General features: G+C 43.2%; 1 protein-coding gene across 3 annotated transcripts in view; it reads right to left on the bottom strand.

Annotated features, from left to right (window-relative positions):
* LOC146854879 (sodium- and chloride-dependent betaine transporter-like) overlaps positions 1–18,510 on the bottom strand; it is an 898,269-nt gene that overhangs the window by 289,627 nt on the left and 590,132 nt on the right. The window lies entirely within an intron of this gene.

Genomic DNA, 18,510 nt, shown 5'->3' with positions numbered 1-18,510 from the left:
TACAAAGCGAAACATGTTAGAACTGCGAGCAAGTGTGTTGACGCGACAGAAGGTGACGATTGGGGGCATACAAGGGTCGCTGGGCATCTCAATTTTGCCAGTAGGGTGGGTAGAGTAGGGCGGACGTTCGGGAGGCGACTGGGGAGACCAGTGGAGAGGCAGAGGCCCCCACACTAGCCTGTTCGGCTGTCAGCGGGGTGCGGGTAGCCTCGAGAATGTTGGCAGTTTTTACTGCACCAGTTAATGGGGTGCGTTTGATGAGGGACGTGGACATTGGTGTGGAATGTGCGGATTTTCTCAGATGCAGAAGGGAGCAGGGGATTTGGGCTGTACTGGCAGGGAAGGTGGTGCGTAGAACCCTGGCCCGCGGAACGGGTGGAGGGAGGCAGGAGCATGGCTTTCTGGGATGTCTTTTCCTGGGTGGTGGCTGTCACGCGGTAGGGGGGTTTCCGTTAGATCACAAGAAGGTCACGTTAGGAGTGACAAAATGGCAGTGGTGCAGGGGAGCAACAGGCAAGTCGGCACGGGACGAGCAGGTGCTCGAGTGGTTGAGGGTTTAGGGGCGGGGGCGTTGAGGCATGATATGACGTTCCACGCGGTGCATGGGCTAGGCGTGGTCGATGACATTGCGAATGCCTTGTTTAGTTCACAACGCGGGAGATTCAGTGGGCTCGCCTAGGACGGGACGGGACTCTGACCGGAATGATGAAATAGTTATGGGAAGTGGGCAACACCGGATGCTACACTTGGTTTTCGGCGCCTTAGCCCTGGTTACGAGGTCAGCATACCGGGCGGCATGGGAGGAGTTTGTCCATTCAGAGGCGAACGGGCGGGTTCCCGGGGTGGCAAGACAAGAGGCGGTTTGCAGTTCATATTGGCGGCAAAGGGTCCGTCCGAGGTGACGATGGGGCAAGTTGGCGGGGGTCGGTTTCGTCGGGAACTGGTTATGGGGAGGTCTCTTTCGGGGCGGAGGGTTTTAGTAGTTGGCTCTGAAAGGGGAAAACGGACCACAAAAAGCGAGCTGGGATGAGGGTGCGTTCGCCACCGGTTGCCCTTTGCGGTGGGTTTTGCGTCGGAAATCTTGCTCGGGGGGTTGGGGGACTTGGTCTGTTCACATAGGTGGGGGCGGGGCGTGAAGGCTTCGTACTGCTGGCGGTGCTGCATACAGCAATGAGGAGACGGGTTATCGAGGAGAAAGGTTTTTGGCACGCATTCCTTCCACATTGGGGCGGCATCAGGGGCACAGGCGAGGGGTTGGGAGAGTAGGGACATCAGGAAGTTGGGCAGGTGGTCGTCGAATTGTTATTAGCGGTATGGGTGCAGCAAAAAAAAAAAAAAATAAATAATGATAATGTTTAGTTGGGGTTTTTTCCTGGTTTTCATTCTTGTTTTCTTTTCAGGTTCCGTTATGGGACCCCTCGCCAGGGAGATGGCCATCGGGATCGTGGGGTATTCTTTTGTGAGACGGGCGCGGGTACAGGCCCGGGAGAGTTATTTTGAGGACAGCTTGGGGGTCCAGACAGACTTATCCTCTGTGGCATGGCGGAGTAAGGGCCTTTTGGAGCGGGAAGGAATTTGTGCCAGTGGGGAACGTATTTTACGGGCGGGAAGGGGCCCGTTTCTGTTGGTATTACAGCTGGGGGAGACTGACAGGGCAAGGGAGACAGGTTGGCACTGAGGCGGTTTATGTCAAAGGACCTGGTATGGATCAGGGGGAGATGGGTGGCGTTTTCCATTGTCGGGTCGGAATTTGTCCCCTGGCGGAGTTGGACGGGGGCGGTAAGCCTTCGGGCAGTGGATTAAGTGAGGAGGAGGTTACCCACGGAGATGGGGCGGTTTGGTAGTTATGTGGGGATAGGACGATTGGCTCATGGGGACATCTGCGGCGATGCGCGAGTGCTGTTCAGGGACGCTGGGGTACACTTGTCGCGTTGGGGATTGCCCCGGTACCGCTTGGAGTTTGAGAGGTTTTAGCACGGTTGCTAGGGGTTTTACATGCGTTAAGGTTCACATGCGGTCCCGGGGGGATTGGGGGGGGCAGAAAAAGGGGAGGAAGAGGCGTATCCGCCTACACTCCCCCCCCCTTGTTTCTGGGTGGCGGGGTGGTTGACAGTTGGCCGGGATTGGCTAGAGTTTGTTGTTATAAGTTTGGTAGTTTGGGTCCAGGAACAGGGAAGGGGAAACAGTTTGGATAAGTTTAGATTAGAGGTTGGATAGTTACAGTTGCACAGAAGGCAGGTAGGGGTTACGGTCAGGGGAGTTTGGGAGTGGGAAAGGCTACATGGTGTAGGATTGGGTTAATTGTTGGTTATGGAATGTTATGTTGTATTTTGGGGGATGGGGGAACTGATGTTGGGATCGTAGGGGTGGGGGAAGGAACAAGAGGTCAGGAAATGATTGTATAGCGAGGTGTTAGTTTTGTAAGGCAGTGGCCAAGGAGTTAAAATTGTGATATGCACCTGTTTCAATAAAGCGGCCTTTTTCACACACAATAAAGTGGTCTGGTGTCGGCTTGCCCCCCCACTCCCCCTTAATTCCCAATGGGAGCTTGGGGGGCAGCCGAGCACAGCGAGGTCTGCCTCCCGGGCAGATTGGGAGGGGGAGGGGGGGAGTGGCCGTAGCGGCCATTTTGTGAGTTTGGGCTGCATTTTGGGATAGCCCAAATGCAGCCCAATTACGGCAAAAGTAGCCCAAGGGCTATATAGGCTAGTTGCGCGCCTCCCCAGCCACCATTTTAAGTTTGGTGACCTGGTGGCTGGGAGCGCGGGGAGTAGGAAATATTTTCCCCTCCCGCCCACCCTAATGTTTAGGGGTGAAGGGGCGTAGTTTTAGGGGTGTGGGATGTCGTTTGAGAAGCCTGGTGGGCAGCATTTGTGGGAACAGGTGCATAGGGGCAGTTGGCTGTATTGTCGCTTGGAACAGGTGCAGGCGGGGTGGTTGACAGTTGGCCGGGATTGGCTAGAGTTTGTTTTTATAAGTTTGGTAGTTTGGGTCCAGGAACAGGGAAGGGGAAACAGTTTGGATAAGTTTAGATTAGAGGTTGGATAGTTACAGTTGCACAGAAGGCAGGTAGGGGTTACGGTCAGGGGAGTTTGGGAGTGGGAAAGGCTACATGGTGTAGGATTGGGTTAATTGTTGGTTATGGAATGTTATGTTGTATTTTGGGGGATGGGGGAACTGATGTTGGGATCGTAGGGGTGGGGGAAGGAACAAGAGGTCAGGAAATGATTGTATAGTGAGATGTTAGCTTTGTAAGGCAGTGGCCAAGGAGTTAAAATTGTGATATGCACCTGTTTCAATAAAGCGGCCTTTTTCACACACAATAAAGTGGTCTGGTGTCGGCTTGCCCCCCCACTCCCCCTTAATTCCCAAAGTCCCTTTGAAAGTGAAAGCGCGTTGCAGGAAAGCATGTTGTGCCTGCAGTAGGTGAAACTCAATAAAGAAAATAGTGCTTACAGACAAAAGATCTACCCTCGAGGAGAAAAGTTACTCGAGATAGCCCTGAATTATATTTCACAAAATCATGCATTTTTTCATGATTTAAAAAAAAATCACAAATGTTGTCTTCTCAAATAAACAGGCCTTTTATATGGGCTCCAGAGAACACTAATAATGTGAAATGAATATTTGAGCACACTGCTTGTTGCATACGGAGCAGGGCCACTGTAAGAAAAAGCAGCTGCAGTGTGATATCGCGCATTACCAGTGCTGTCTCCGGCTGTCAGCATCTCACACTTCTCATCAGTGCTGCTCGGCCCAGCCTTTTCAACTTCGAAGTGTGGCCCTTCGGGTTTCATTATCATCAACCCGGCCGGACGCAATGAGAAGAGATGGCACTGTTAGGACATCTCCTGACACCACATTTTGAACCAGAGTTGCCAAGCGGAGTTGTCAGCTCCTCGGGGTCAGGCGGTGAAGGCGGTTTTGTGGCCTTGCACATTATGCTGTGTGTCAACGCCTGCAAAGTCTGAGCGTAGACCTTGTAAAAATGTGCCAGAGCCTGGTGAATTCCAAATAGTCACTCATTGCACTCTTCCTCTTTCTAGCTGACACAAGGTGCAAAGCTGCAGGAGGTGTCTGCCGTTCATATTTCTTAAAGCATTTTTTTTATATTTTGTTCAATATCATTCCAACCTCTTTGCAAGGGAGCGGCTGCATGCGTGTAATTGGGGTCAGGCAAAACAGCATAGGAGCGACCCTTGAAGGTTGTAGGTGTGGCACTCATGAATAGTGCCATGCACAAAGGTTTTCTAAATTTGTGTATAGTTTTCTATTTTTCCACTTAAAATCCACATACACTCATTTGCTATACATTTTTTCTTTTTTGCAGAGTATTATATAGCGGGAACTTGACACGAATCCGAATCGCGTATCAGAGCGCTTTACATAGCACCAGTTACGTTACATGAGGACACACATTCATTTTTGTTAGGCACGGGGAGATTAAATGATTTGCCCAGAATCACAGGATGTTCGGCGTCATTACCGAGACGCGAACTTAGGGGCATATCAACAACAACCGGCGATAATTATCTCTAAGCGCACTTAGCGCTAGGATAATTATCGCCGGCTAGCGTGAATTTTTATCGCTGAGATAGCGTGCTATTAGCAACGCTTATCTCAATAGCGATAAAAATTCTCACGCTAACAGGCTAACGTGAGATTATCGCTGGAAACCCAGCAATAATCTCACGTTACCTTGTTGATAGGGACAGGCAAACTTAGCCATGATATCCTCCTTCCATAGGATATCATGGCTAAGTCAGAAAAATACCAGACGTAAAAAAGCAGCGTTAACCGCGGTTAGCACTGCTTTTTTTGTCTCTAACAGGGTAAGCGACATTCTTGATAATAGGAGAAATGTCGCTTAGCGACATTTCTCCTATTATTTTACTCTGGAACGCCCCCTTTGCATCTCATTAGAGATGCAAGGGGAAGCGTAGAGTAAAAGGGTGCTAACATGCAAATTTGCATGTTAGCACCCTGTTGTTGATAGGGCGCTAGTTTTATCTCTCCTTTTTTGGCTTTTAAAGCCAAAAAAGCAGAGATAAAGCCCTTGTTGATATGCCCCCTAGTTCCCCAGGTCGAGCGTCCTATCCGTTAAGCCAACTCCTCTCCTAAAGCATGCACGTGCGTTATAGTATTCACTTAAATTGACACAACTGTTTTCCTAATTGTGCATGCTTGTGACGCACATAATGTAATTTTCTCATACATATGGTTAGTAAAAATATAAAATCCTTATTATACTACTACATGTTTTTTCGTGCTCTCCATTTTACTATGTATGGCACACCTCCCAAAGCACAACCTGTTAACTGAGCCGATTGATGGAATTCCATACATTGCCCCAGTCATGTCTGGTCCTTTTTAATGTAAAGGAGATGAATAAATAACCGCAAGTGCATTCCTGCGCCACCTTCTAGATGTTAAACTAAGTTGTGGAGCTGCGAAAATTTGGCCCTACTCTTTTATGATTGATTAGGCCACATATATTTATTTACATATAGCCTCATGTGTCCGTGTGTCCAATATTATTAACGTGAACGTGATGAGGTTCACTGAACAGCTACAGAAAGTGCGTTCATGGTATAATATCAACATTTACACAAGTGTGCATACTAATGGCTTCTTTACAGTAACATTGAATCGCAGTGTCCATGTATATCTGAATTTGTGAGGTTTTAATAATGTTGTTTACTTTTATATACTCATGTATTAATTAGAAGAGTGCTTTGCACATATTATATATTGTAATGTTTGTGTACTCATAATCATGCATTCTACCGTGTACTGAAATGCTTACCACGTTAACTTGACCAAACGCCTTACAGTTGGATTTCTTAATGTTTAATCTTTAAAGACAGGCTTGTTTGTGCTGCGATGTTTTTCTCTCCTCTGCAGGTGCAAATGCATTATCTCATGAATAGAGAAAGGCACTATTGTGCACGGCAGATAGTGAGGTTCGGGAGGAGTATCTTTGGCAGGAACTAGGGGCCATATTATCAAGGAGCGGCGATAACATTATCGCCGCTTTCCTGCCGCTAAAGCGGCGATAATGGGCTTGATAATATGCCCTTGTGAATTCCCATAGAAGCCCAGGTTCTGGTGTGAACCTGGGCTTCTATGGGAATTCACAAGGGCATATTATCAAGCCCATTATCGCCGCTTTAGCAGCAGTTTTCGGCCGCTAAAGCGGCGATAATGTTATCGCCGTTCCTTGATAATATGGCCCCATAAGTTTTAATGAACAGAGGGAGGACTACAGTCCGTGCGGATTGGGGGCCGGAGGAATCCAAGGACATTCCAATATGCCGACCCAAGAAAAGGAGTTTTAAGAGTAGTTGCTAAGTTTTACTGTGTGAAGGTAGTAAGTAATGAGACACATGATGTTGGATTCTCAAAGGTTCTTTTGTGGGTTTGGATTGGTGATCACTGCTCAGCTTTAGTCAGATCCGTACTTTTAGACTCAGAGGGGTACAGATCTCGCCCTGACATCCCTGTTGTGTGGCTTTATGCTATGCAACACTTTTTTAGGGGAACTTCTACAGAGGTTCTACTATGCAGACACCTTCCTACTCTACTGGATCAAATTAGAGTTTCCCCACTCTGTGATTTAGCTAAGGTTCAGTTTAAACAATTTAGATTTCCTCACGCATAATAGGCAAGAGGGTCAAAAATCTTATATGGATCATCGGATTTTGTTTCTTCTTTTCTGCATTGCGATCACAGAATTTCTTGTGTATTTTAAGTTACTGAGACAATATTTTGTCAGGTGTTTCGGCCGGCTCCTAGTGATTTTATATTTCTATGCAAGAAAAGCGAGAATGATGCTAGTGATTCCAGTGGATAGTCTTTTAAATGTGATGTTATCAGAATGCCCACCTATGTACAATGAAACCTTAATCGCAGGAGGTGGGAATGCTATTACTGATGGAAGTTCTGGAATGAGAGTCAACCCAGACAATGTGTACCCGAATAGGATAAGATTCATCCCCGTAAATATAAATCAGAACTCTATGAGATGAAGTTCAGGGATTTGTGCCTCTGGAAATTCTCCAACTTCAAATGTGCCAGATACTCCTACAGTTCTGATTATTATATGTCCTGAGGTTCCTATATATTATCCTAGTTCCAAAGGGAATGTAGGACATATTTCAGTTGTTCCTACCAAGCTAGAAGCTTCAGAGAGGGTTCCACTAAGTTCAAATGCAGGAAGATTTGTTTCCCTAATGCCAATTAATGTGCGTTCTCCTAGTGGTGCAAGTGCAGATTCAATGATTAATCAGGTAGGGTTTGGCCCGATAAGGTAATTCCAGGGATTGCCTGAGGTAGGCTGACTCACCTGAGAGCAGTCATCATAAAGGGTAAATTTAGTGGATGTTGGCAAGTTAAATTTAGAATTTAATGCAATGATTTATGGAAGTCTTGGATTCTTATCAGGGAAATGTATTTCTGTTTATGAGTTAGGATATTACTAGACGAGCAGAGCAAGACTATGATAAATTAACTGAACTTGCTCAGAAATATGGAATAGATCTGGATCGAACTAAGGTTTTACAAAAGAGTCATTGATTAAGTATTAATGATAAAGACCTAGAGTGTATGAGGATACCAGGTCTGAAATTGCACCTTGGTAAGCTGATTCAAAGTATTAGGATCTGGAGTGTGCTATACAAATGGGAAGACACATGGATGAAAAAGAAGGGGGGAACGGTCAGAACACTATGGTCTTAACCACAGGAGTTACGACTACGCAATCGCAACCACACGTGCCTCAACCACGCATATGCCTAAACCACGCATATGGTTGGTGTAGGCAGTGTGCGGTCTAGCAGCTGGCTAGACGGAAGACGGTGAAGACGGAAGCAGGAAGATGCCGCAGTGAGGTGAGTGGGGCGGGGGTAGTTTAAGAAACAGTGCAGAGGTTGGGGTTTGGGGTACTGTAAGTAAAGGGGCTGGGCTTTAGGCTTTAGGGCTGTTGGAGGGGAATGGGTAGTCAGGGTAGTTTTAGGGCTGGGGGGTCAGGGTAGGTTTCAGGGCAGTGGAAGGGGTTGGGGTAGTTTAAGGGACAGTGTGGGTGTGGAGATATTGAAAGTAAAGGGGAAGGGTTTTAGACTTTAGGGCAGTGGGAGGGTAATGGGTAGTTGGGGTATTTTTTAGGGCTGGGGGTCGGGGTAGCTTTGAGGGCAGTGGAAGGGTTTGGGTAGTTTACGGGACATCACTGGGGTGGGGTAGTGTAAGTAAAGGGGCAGGGTTTTAGGCCTTAGGGTAGTTGGAGGGGAAAGGGCAGTCGGGTGGTTTTTAGGTCTGGGGTCAGGGCAGGTTACAGGGCAGTGGAAGGGGTTGGGGTAAGAGACAGTGCTGGGTTTGGGGGTCAGGCTAGTGTAAGTAAAGGGGCTGGGTTTTAAGCTTTATGGTAGTGGGAGGGGAATGGATAGTCAGCGTAGTTTCTAGGGCTGGGGTCGTGGTAAGTTTCAGGGTAGTGGAAGGGGTTGGGGTAGCTTAAGGGACAGTGTGGGGTGAGGGGGCAGTGTAGGTAAAGGGGCAGGGTTTTAGGCCTTAGGGCAGAGGAAGGGGAATGGGTAGAGTCAGTGCGGGGTGGGGGGGTCAAGGTAGTGTTAGTAAAGGGGCAGGGTTTTAGGAACAGCACAGAGGTAAAGGGCTGTCGGAGTTGGTGGTGGGGTTGGGTAGTGGTGACCGTAGCCACACATACCCTATTACCATTCATGCCTATTCCATAAAATTGTGTTGTAAAGGCATGCATGGTAAAGGAATGCGTGGTTAAGACGCATTCATGATTTGGGCTGTGTGGTAGAGACACACATGGTTTACCATGCATTCTTCTATCATACAACCAAAAGAATGGTCTAAAGAGGTCAATGGGGAACCACCTCCTCCTGTGGAAGGGGAGTGGGTGTTTTCAAGTTTTCTTTTAGGGGAGGTACCCAGTGAGGGTTGTGCACATGTACCTTGGTGTAGGAGTGATCTTGCGTCATTCACTAATGATTTCCGCAGGGTCAGAGAGAAGCCTGTAGAAGGATACAAGCAAGTTGAGCAGTTTGTGAACATCTCAAAGCTGTTGTGGACTGATTTGAATACTCTATTTGATATTGTGGTTCCCGGTGATTTGTGGACAGAGTGTAAATCAGCCACAGAATAGAATGGGAGGAAGCCAACAAGAGATCCATTGACCAATGGTCCATCCCTCATAGTAAAGAGGAAATATAATCAGGTGATAACATGGTTGAAGTCTAAAGTAACGCCCCAAGGTACTGACTGGATCAAGATTGATCGAACAACCCAGGAACCCGAAGAGATGATTAATGTTTATTATGAGAGATTGTTACAGGCGTTCAAACAGAGTAGTGGAAACTTTAGAGCCCAAGGATATGGGTCATTTTGTGTCCAGGTTTGTGATGCAATTGAGACCTGAGATTTGCATGATGATTCAACGGTATTTGATTTGTTGGTAGAATAAGTTGGTTGATGAGATTTTGAGAGATGCCCAGTACTGCGGTGATGAAATAGAAATGAGGCAGAATAAATTAAAGGAGAAATTAATGGTGGCAAAGGAGGGGGGAGTCTTTCGGATGTTAAAAGTCCAACAATGCTGCACCTATATTCCTGACAAGAGTAAGGATTTTCAGAAGTACATTAAGAATATTTCCAGTCTTTAGGGAGATTTAAGGGAGTTGAAAGCGACAGATGCTTGAGATGCTATGGGGAGTGGATTTGCTCAAATAGGCAAGTGACGGAAAGGCGAAAAACACAGGGAGGAAAAAGGCAATAATGTTTGGTTTGTTAGGAAATGCAGGGCAGGACATTGTTGACAGTCTGCCTGAGTTTGAAAATGCGCCAGGGCAGTTCATTCCGCTTGACGAATATCAGGAATCGGTAAAAAGGATGGAGAAGCAATTTCCTGAAGAGCCTAACATTATGGTTGGTATAAACAAGATGAAAATGAAACTATAGAGCAGTATATTACAGCATTAGGAGTACTGGCTACAAATTGCGAATACAATGAAATGGTTGACACGTACATCAGAGACCAGTTTGTATTCCATTGCTTTTCCAAGAAGATTCAAGAACCTCTTTTAGGGTGTCGAAATACAAGTCTTCATGAAGCAATTGACATAGCAAAAGGTATTGAGTGCTCTATGTTATCTTCTAAAGTCTTGTCTAATGAATCTGTAAATACTACTAATGTTTTTGCTTTACAGGAAAAGAAGAGAGTAGAACAAAAGGGATTTGAGAGAAGTGAACTAAGCGGCAGATTTAAAAGCCCCTTCACCACTTTTAACATGCGAAAAGTGACGCAAAAGTGGCGTAAGGGGCTTGTAAATAAGCCCCTAAGAGTTTATGAAGGTACAACAGGTGCATGCTACAGGTGTGGTTCAAAGAATCATTTAGAAGACTATCAGGGATGTCCTGCAATTGGTAAATGATGTATTAAATGTCGCAAATTGGGGCATTTAACTACATCTTTCAAAAATAATAAAAGTAATGTTAGTAGTAAAGTGAAGATCAGCAGTATTGATTTGATGAGGAAATTTTCTCTAATATTGTTTTAACAGTTGATGTACCTGAAGAAAAAATAGTTGCACCTTTAGGTAGTGTGCATGTTGGTAATATTGAACTTCTAGTTATGCCAACTTCTGGTTTGCCTATAATACTCATATCAGATCCTTGTTTTACAAGCTCTGGGATGATATTCAGCTAAAAGAAACTGACGTGAACCCAAAAGCATTTGGGCATTTTGAAATCGACATGGTTGGTTATTTTGAAGATAGTTTGAATTTCAAACGTAGAGAGATTGAAACAAAAATGTATGTTATGAAAAAAGTTCGTAACAATGTCGGATGGAAAGATCTGAAAAAACTTGGAGTTATTTTAAAACCTGGACCTGCAGAGCCTATTGCACTGGATGAAATTTTCACAGGTAGTATGCAAATTTCAAAAGGTAATTTAGATTTACAGTCTGTTCTTAAGAATAATTGTGAAGTGTTTAGAGAACACATTGGATGTGTGAAAGGATTTGAACACAGAATAAAACTAAAAGAGAGTGCAATACCAGTGACACAAAAAGTTAGACCGGTCCCACTTTCCGTGAGGAAAGATTTGAAAAACTTGTTACTTAAACTTTGTGAGGAGGGTGTAATAGAGTGGGAATGGGTTTCAGCTATTGTGGTTTCTAAAACAAAATGGCCAAATCAGACTATGTGCTGACTTGAGGTCTTTAAATAAGAACATTGTCGTGGATTGCCATCCACTACCTAAAATTCAAGAAATTTTGGCATTCACTTCTGGTTCACAGTGTTTTTCGTTGATTGACCTCACGTCAGCATACCACCAGATTAAGTTAGCCCGGGAAGTCAAAAGATCTTACAAATTTTGTTACACCATATGGAGCTTATAGGTATGTGATATTGCCATTTGCCCTAGCAACTTATGCTAGTGTCTTTCAAAAATGTATGAATATTCTATTTAAAGATGTTGATGGAGTAGAGAAATTTCAGGATGACATACCAGAAATGAAGAAGAGCATAATGAAAGACTTAATATGATATTGTCTATTTTAAAAGAAAGAGGCATGACAGTTTCGAAAAATAAGTGCAAGTTCCTACAAAAAAGCATTTACTACCCTGGACATTTACTTACAGATGAGGGTATCAAACCTAAAAATGATTTACTAAAAGCTATAAGAGATGCGTCAAGACCATTGATAGAGAGACATTGAAGTCATTCATGGGTCTTAGCGAGTATTATTCTTGTATTATTTGAGGATATGCTGATAAGGTTGAACCTTTACGTAAAAGTTTGAGAAAGGGGTTTGAATTTGAATGGACCAATGAACAATATGTAGCGTTTGAATGGGTTAAAAAACTATCATTGAAGCACCAGCTTTACATCCATATGATGATAATAGACGTAATATAATAACTGTGGATGCAAGTTGTGTTGCAATTGGCACAGTTTTTAGCCAAATGAAAGGTGATGAGGAAACTATTATTGCATACATATCAAGAAGACTAAAGGGTGCTGAAAGGTTTTATAGCACAATAGAGCATGAAACATTAGCTTGTGTCTGGGCAGTGGAATTATTTTAAATTTGAAATTGTAACTGATCACAAGCCTCTTATGTACATGATGAATGGCTGTGGTAGAGGTAATGGTAAAGCGTCCTCAAGACTGGCCACACTTCTACTACAAGAGTTCAATTTTAACATCAGACACATACCTGGAGGTCTAAATTGCAGCGCAGATTTTCTATCAAGACTGCCTATTCAGGACACAGAGGATGAATGTATGGAAGAAACTGAATGTGTTGTAGCACAAATAGATGCTACTGAAATGTGTCAAGAGGCGATAACTGAATCGTAATGGAGAGATAGTTTACACAAAGATAGTACTTTACAAAAAGTGATTAGACCATGCAACTGGATACTGTCCACACACAAAAGAATTTATCTCAAGAATTAAAGTGTTATCTTCAAGTAGCAGATTAATTAACTGTTGTTAATGGGTTTTTTGATGAGGCATGATTTATTTTTTCCGCCTTTTTGTTTAAGGAAAAAACTAATTACCATTGCTCACAAGGGTCATCCTGGTTTAAGTACCACTAAGAACTTACTAAAACAATATTATTGGTGGCCTGGCATGAATGTGGAAGTCATTAAGTATGCTGATTTTTACAAAGAGTATTTGAGTGCTGACAAACATTGAAAGTTAATTGGAAATGAAATGCAATTTGTGGAAATACCTGATTAGCCTTGGGTGAAGGTAGCTATCGATTTTTCTGGACTTCTTACCATTCTTGATGCAAGTAGCAGATGTTTAGTTGTATTGTTAGATTAGTATTCAAAACGGATACATTATGCATTTATTTCTAACATTACAACTGACAATGTTATTGATTTTCTGAAAAGCATTTTTGCCATTGAAGGTCAACCTAAGGTAATTGTCTCTGACAATGGAACCCAACTTGTTTCTGATAAAATAAAAAACGTTTCTGAGAAATTTGGGACTAAGACAGGAGAAAACACCTCTATTACCAAACAAACACCTTTTTATTCAATGAAAGGAAGAGAGTGTATTACCATGCTTACACCTAAATTTGAATTTTTATTCAAAGCTAGTGTTAAATGTAAGAAAATTGATGATGAACAGATTAAAGTAAAAGAGAAAATTGGGGAATGACAAAAGATAAGTAAGAGACATAGTGATGTTAACAACAATACAATTGTCAAGTTAATGGCTAAAGATGATTGGGTAATTGTCAAAAAACCCACGAGGGCTCTCAAAGGTGATATTAAATACACTAAACCATATAAAGTCATAGAGGTTTCTAAGGGATCTGTTTTTTTAGGAGAAAAAGGGTGGTGGAGTAAGAATGACGTGATCAATCTCAAACCTGGACAGAAATATTACTGTCTAATAAAAAAAACAGTAGTTCTAATGAAGAACATGATTCTTGGGTTCTTTCAGAGTTTAGTGATTCAAATTTCGACACAAGTGAAGGAAGTTTAAATAAAGAAGAACCACAAAGATGTTCTTCTTTAAATTCTAGAAACAATTTTGGTATTTATAATGACCCTGGTGTTTTTGATTTTTCATTTACAAATCATCCTAGCATTTCAGTTGGAAAATAATCAAAAGGTTTGAAGCCAAATTTTCATATTTTTGAAGTTGGAGATAATTCAGATCTCAATGATGGTGGGAGTACATCTTGTAGGAATATTTGAATGCTTGTTTTTGCAAGGAAGGGAGATGTTGTACATGTTCACTTGTCATTTCTATGCTTGTTTATTTTGGTACCACTTTCATACTATATATTTAACATGTTGCATTTCCTTGGTAGACCTTTATTGTGATGCAATTGCTTAGAATGTCTTTTGTGATATAAAAATTACTTAATAGAATGTTTGTGCACTACCTATCGCTTTCGTGTTTGATGTTGCATGTTCCTGCTTCCACCTGCGTGTGGCCCTTAAGATGTTATTTATTTAATAAACATCTTTCGCCGTCTCTACGGCTTCCTGACATAACAGACGTGTTTACTTTATTGAATCATTTTAGTAGATCGGGCGGCAAGTGAGAGATGCGCCTGCCTCAGAGGTGCTGCCCCCTCGTCGGGCCCACCCTAATTACTGATCTTGCCAATTTTGTAAACTTCATGGAAATGTATATATGTGCTGCTGCTTAATGTGTCTGCCTGTCAGCCGCTCAGTCATTGCAATGCAAGCATCTACATGGAACCCCTCACCTCCATACTCAAAGTAAACAACATCCCCTTTCACCTGTATGCGGACGACAACCAGATTTATTTGAAAGCCTCATCCACAGACTAAACGACACTCTAAGCGAAGTTCAACACTGGCTATCACTCAACCACTTGAAACTCAGCCAAGACAAGACAGAAATCCTTCTCATTTCCAACAAGGAACAGAACCCTCAAATCACAGAATGGCTAAAAGCCATAGATGCTCTCAATTACAATCTCACCCCGGCAGATTCTGTGAAAACACTGGGAATCACTCTAGACTCAAAATTAGACATGGCCAAGCACATCAAAAATTCCGCCAAGAGCGCCTTCCTCAACTTGAAACTGCTCAACAAAATAAAACCCTTCATCTCTCCCAACGACCTCAAACAAGCCACCCAATCCCTTGTGCTATCCAGACTGGACTACGGGAACGCAACCGTCACCGGAACAGCAAAGTCCCACTTAGCCCCCCTCAAATCAAACCTGAATACAGCAGCCAGAATGGTCACCGGAGTAAGGAAATTTTAACATATCTCGCCTGCACACAGAGACCTTAAATGGCTCCCAATTGAAATGCGTGCCAACTTCAGAACTGCCTGCCTCACGCACAAAGCTCTCCACACTGGGAAACCCATCCACCTACCTGGCCGCCAAACTCAAGAAAGCCGGTCAGGCAAGAAGCCTCAGGAGCACCAACACTCTACTCCTTATTCCCCAGAAAACTCACAGAGAAAAACCCTCATCTCGATCCTTCTCTGGGAACGCGCCCAAAATTTGGACCGCCATCCCTGTCCATATCCGAACTACACCCTCCTTTTTTAAAATTCAAAAGGCAGCTTAAAGACCTTTTCCTCAACCGATCCTTCTGAGAATGGACAGCTGCCACAGACTCCTGCCCATTGCAGCACTCAGACACTGCAACACTTCTACCTCACGGTACCCCCCTCCTGGAAAGGGTCCCCCTCCTGAGTCATTGTGTATTTCACTCCTTTATTATGTGACTTCCTGCTATCATAGCTGTAATGCACTCTGAGACCTTGGATTCGCATTGAAACAACATGTATACCACTGTTATTCTCTATTTTCTGTCTGGTGTTCTCCCCGTAACCTAAGTTGTAAAGCGCTCCGATACCTTTGAGTCTGGCTAGCACTATATAAAACTCCTAAATAAATAAATAAATAAAAATATAAATAGATATATATATATACACACACACACACATATAAATATATCCAAATGCATTTGCTCCGTCAGGAGCCAAACTATATTTAAATTTCCATGAAAACCACATTTCGGGCGGTCTCAGCGCATGGGGACGGAGTTCCTCATTAAATCCAAACAATCTCCTCTTCCTGCAGAACACTCCACAGAAACAAAAGAGCGCCACACATGAGATTCCTTGAAATACAAGCACTTTAATTTCCAGAACACCCAGGCAAAAACACTGGGTTTTAATTCAAAGTCCTTTCCTTACGCGTTTCAGCTTCTGTGTAGCCTTGATCACAGGTGAGACTTCTTTGATAAACTGCGTGATGCTCTATCTTTAAGCGCCTGACTGGACTACAAAGTATTACGTAGTTTGCTTGTCAACTGCAAGTCCCAAAATGCACTATGATGGTAGTTTAACATCCCTTTATACTGTCACATTCTCCCCTTCCTGCTTGTTCCAAATCAGAGAATTACAGCTTTGTCATTACACGGGTTAACTTTCAAAGTGTTCTTATCTTTACCACATGTCGCCACTGTGTTCATTTTGTAAATTGTCCTGAATGACAGAAATGCATAGGTAGAACGACATGTGTCATTCTGCACTCCCTTTCCATGCATCCACCAAATTCCAATTCAAGGCTGACATTTCATACCTGTTCTACTTGGCAGAATGTGGACGGGTCTGGCTCACTTAAATTTAACTCTAAATGATTTTGCTCCGTCAGGAGCCAAACCACATTCAGGGTGGCCTCGGCGCATGGTGACGGAGTTCCTCATTAAATCCAAACAATCTTCTCTTCCTGCAGAGCACTCCACTCATTGACAGCCTTTACTCCTACTTCAATATCTGGCCTGTCCGGTTATCACTTCTCAAAACCTGGTCACCCAAGTATCGGCTATGATTCCACTAAGTGCTGGTGAGTGAGGGTTCTTTTAAAACACAGTGAGTTTCTTCTTTTTTGCTAGCTTACCTTCACCTTTGGATACACTCTTTTGTTGTTTAAATAATACTGACTAGGGGGATCAAGAGTGGCCCCAGTAGTTTCCCTCCCTCTCCTGTTGTTTAGTTATATGTAATATTAAATATGTCATAAAATGAATTTTTGTTTTTTTACTTAAAGGATTGAATTTGACGAATGAGTTACATGGCGATGTATTGCATTGTAAATCAGGTGCCAATGTTTATACATGTTGTCTGGCATTAGAAAATGGCCAAGGCACTTGTGGACTGTGTAGGAGTGAATTGAGACATCAGTCCTCTTTCTATGCCCCCTTTTTTCGATAGAGAGTAACCTATTTCGCTTTTCATGATATGACACTGGTGTATTTAAGGTATTGATTCACTTTTGTTTGCTGACATTGACAAAGGCTAGCGATCCGAAATGCGATGTGCCAAAAATCCTTGATTGAATAAAAGAAGGATACAGTAGTGATGCCACTGTGGCTGAAACACGTATGCATGTTACCTAAAAGGGCCAGGTTATACTTATATAAAAACGAGGAATTTCGAAAAACTTAGTTGATAAAGTTGTATTAGTGAGCGAGATCTCACTTACTTGTATCATTTATTAAATGTGTCAGTGGTAGATTTTTTGCTGTGAAAACTAGTCCTATGATATTTTACAGTAGACCTATGTTGGGATAATCATCTAGGTGTGATTACGGTGGTGTAAAACAATATTTAGCTAGAGTAAAGAGCGTTTGACAGGTATAGAACTGAGCCTTTAGGAGAAAAACACTAGCGTCTTAGTACAGACCCCCAGGGAATATTGTCATTAAATCCCTGTATGTTGGTGGGAAGGCGGTAAATCCACCGCTGCTCTTTCTCAAACAGTAAGTTGGCTGATCTAAATCCAGGTTTAATCTGTTCGATCACCGTCCAGTGAAGGTCATTTACAGTATGATTGGCCTGAGTAAAATGTTGTCAGTTTTGTGATGTTCTTTTTACACCGAATGTTACTCCGGTGCTCCCCGATCTGTTGTTTTATTTTTCGGGTGGTCATCCCCACATATCTGGTACCACAACTTATTAAGTATACATCATTCACTGAATTGCAGTTAGCGTCCAGGTCTTTCCGGTCTCCAGTTCAAGTGTTTTTGTTGCTGTGGTCCGGTGACATACGCTGCATGACCCACAGGTGAAATGCCCGGTAACTTTAGGTAAACCCCAGGAATTCAGGACTGAAGGTACCTCGTCGTTCGTAATTTGCCTTGGTCTGGTATGGACAAGGGCATCCTTAATACTTCTGGCTTTTTTGAAAGAAAATAAGGGTTTTTCCCACTTTCTGTTGTTGCTTTCCAGGATCCGCCAGTGCTTGCGGATCGACTTGGTTACTGCATTAGATGCAACACTGTACGTGGTGACACACGTCAATGGTAATTCCTCTGTGGGTTTAGGTGTGTCTTCAAGCAAAGCTTCCCTGTGTTGGTTTCTCACCCTCTTACAGCTCCTCTTGAGGATCCTCTCAGGGTAACCTCATTTACGTAGTTTTTCGGTAAGTCCAGCAGATTGCGAGCGGTAGTCTTCAATCTTTGTACATTAGGATGTAACTGGTCTATTAAAACCAGTTTCTACACATCCGAAGCACCCCTTTTAATAGTGCCCAGTTTTCCACCATTACAATTATTTTTTGATTAAACTGTGACACCTTTTTAACTTCACTTCTGGCACCACTCACAACTTGCACTGACTTCACAAAAACCCCCAGCTCCACTGTAAATCAGGCGTTGCAGCACACCTGAGAGGCATTTGTCTTCTCTGGTAGGAACCCAATGATGAAGCATATCACCAACTAGGTTGGTCAGTGAGGGTCTTTAAAAACACAGTGAGTTTCTTCTTTTTGCTAGCTTACCTTCATATTTAATATTGCGTCACAATTCAAATCATTCCAACAAATAATCAAAACATAATCACAGTATCACATTTCTTTTTCAGGTGCAATTATGTTAGATGCATTATTATAATACCACGTGTCCCTTATTTTTATAATTTCTCATTATGTGATATGTCCTTATTATAACCCTCTCTATGATC

This window comes from Triturus cristatus, chromosome 4_1 (assembly GCF_964204655.1).
Source record: "Triturus cristatus chromosome 4_1, aTriCri1.1, whole genome shotgun sequence".
In the NCBI taxonomy this organism is placed as follows: domain Eukaryota; kingdom Metazoa; phylum Chordata; class Amphibia; order Caudata; family Salamandridae; genus Triturus; species Triturus cristatus.
Note: the sequence above shows the minus strand (reverse complement) of the source record. Positions and strands in the feature narration are given on the sequence as shown.